A 2,680-nucleotide genomic window follows, 5' to 3' on the forward strand; every position below is an offset into this window, starting at 1 on the left:
GCGATTTTTGTAAATTTTTATTTTAATAATATGTTAGTATCATGAAGTTTTAAAACAATAATATATTTTTAATGATACTGCATGTTTTGTTAACTTTAAATACTCATTTATTTATAGGAAAAAAATCAAAGTTTCAATTATTTGTTTTTTAGTGTTATGTTAGCGATTGAGATTTCAGCAAAATCTTTGTTTATAAACAAAAACTTGGAAATTTTTTTTAAAAAATTGGCTTTCGCGTACTTTTTTGGATATTTTATTTGATTGAGAATAAATTAAAAATTACTCTCTATCATTAAGTTACTGGATATTTCTTACAGGAAAGTACGCGAAAAGACCTATTATTGCGAGCGATAGTCAATTTCTTTACGAACATCTTACGTACTTATGATTTTTTAAATTTAAAACTTCAAAAATGGCGCTTTTCACATCTTTTGCTCTTAAAAACTAAGTTAACGAAGTGATCGGGGAAAACTAAAAATATATTCTTACTCTATGGACTATAACAAAACGGAATTGGTATATGAGAACCCCAGCATTTTTTTGGTGTATCATTGTGAAATTATTTACACAAACCAAAATTAACATTTTCTCAGTATTTTTTTTTTGTTTTGTCCAGCTTTTTAAAATCCAATGTCCAGCTTTTTGCGAATCGGAATCTGGCAACCCTAATGGGAGCTATGGTCAATAATGGACCGATCCAGGAAAAAAGTGGTAGAATGATTTATATGTACACAAAATATATTCAAGTCGAATTTTATCCTTATAGTTTTAGAATTTAATGAAATATATCCGGAAAAAATTTCGTAGAGTGACTCATATAAAGACTAAACATATTTGTGTCCAATTTTTTCAAGATTGCTTTATTTGACAATGAAATATGTGCTTTTAAATGATTTTCGGAAGTGGACCTTATAAGGGAGCTATAACCAATAATGGACCGATCCGTAAAAAACTTGGTAGAATGATTTGAATATGCACAAAACATATTCTTGTTAAATTTTATCATAATAGCTTTAGAATTCATTGAAATATATGCGTTTAAGGGATGGGCCTATCCGAAAAAAATTAGGAGAGTAATTCATATATAGACAATATATATTTAATGTCGAATTTTATCACGATAGCTTTATTTGACAATGAAATATGTGTTTTTAAGTGATTTTCGGAAGTGGTCTTTATATGGGAGCTATGACCAATAATGGACCGATCCGTAACAAAATTTGTAGAATGATTTGTATATATACCAAACATATTTGTGTCGAATTTTATCCCGATAGCTTTCTAATTCAATGAAATGTATGCGTTTAAGTGATTTTCGGAAGTGGACTTTATATGGGAGCTATGACCAATTATGGACCTATCCGGAAAAAATTTCGTAGAATGATTCATATTTAGACTAAACATATTTGTGTCTTTTATTTTATCAAGATAGCTTTATTTGACAATGAAATATGAGCTTTTAAATGATTTTCGGAAGTGGGCCTTATATGGGAGCTATGACCAATTATGGACCGATTAGGAAAAAATTTCGTAGTTTGATTTTTTACATATACAAAATATATTCATGTTAAATTTTATCTTGATAGCTTTATTTATCAGTGAAATATGCGCGTTTGAGTGATTTTCGGAAGAGGGCCTTATATGGGAGCTATGACCAATTGTGGACCGATACTAATCTACGTTGGTAGTATGATTTTTGTTGATATTTTATTTATATGTGCAAAATTTTGAGTTGATACCGATATATTTGAGGAAGTTATTAACGATAAATCCATTTCCGGAAATATGTACCCTTGTATGGGGGCTACGGGAAATTTTGGATCGATTGTTTTGATTTTCAACATAATTGATCCCTGGGTAAAAAAATAACGTGTGACAAAATTCATCGAATTATCTTTTGTAGTTTCTGAGAAAACGACTTAAGAATTACGAAAAAAAAACTTAATTTTTTTCGAGGTAGTCTGAAATTTTTACTCATAACTTTTAACGTTGTGAACCGATTTTGCTGATGTTCAATACCAAACTGCTTAGGACAACAATGAATATTTTCAGGTGAATTTGGTTTATTTCTTTTGCTTAGTTTTAACGTGAGCGTGTTTTAGGCAGACAGACAGATGGGCATAGCTAAATCGACTCAGAATTTCATAAGGATCAAGAATATATATATACTTTGTTGGGTCTCAGATGAATATTTCTAGGTGTTACACATGGAATTACGAACTTATATATACCCTCTATCACCACTGATGGTGGTGGAGGGTATAAAAATGGATAAATTGGACTTTTTACCTTTAATATTTAAATTTATTTAGATAGGGCCTTTAGTTTTTTATCAATAAAATCGCAATTTTGGTCGGAGGAGTCCAATTGTTTCTGCGGACATTTGCTTTGATGCAATTCATTATAATCAACAATAAAATCGATTTTGATTTTTTGGTTAATTAGAGCCGTTTGCGTTTCAGATATGTTATGATATGTATATACAAAACATATTCATGTCAATTTTACCCCGATAGCTTTATTAGTTAATGAAATATCAGCGTTTATATTGGAGCTATGATAATTATGGACCAATTCGGAAAAAGAGTGATTTATATATACACAAAATATATTCATTTCGAATTTTATCTCAATAGCTTTATTTATCAGTGAAATATGCGCGTTTGAGTGATTTTCGAAA

This window comes from Lucilia sericata, unplaced genomic scaffold (genome assembly GCF_015586225.1).
Source record: "Lucilia sericata isolate MDLA Ls3-8-SP2 unplaced genomic scaffold, ASM1558622v1 Contig000160F_arrow, whole genome shotgun sequence".
NCBI classification, from domain to species: Eukaryota; Metazoa; Arthropoda; class Insecta; order Diptera; family Calliphoridae; genus Lucilia; species Lucilia sericata.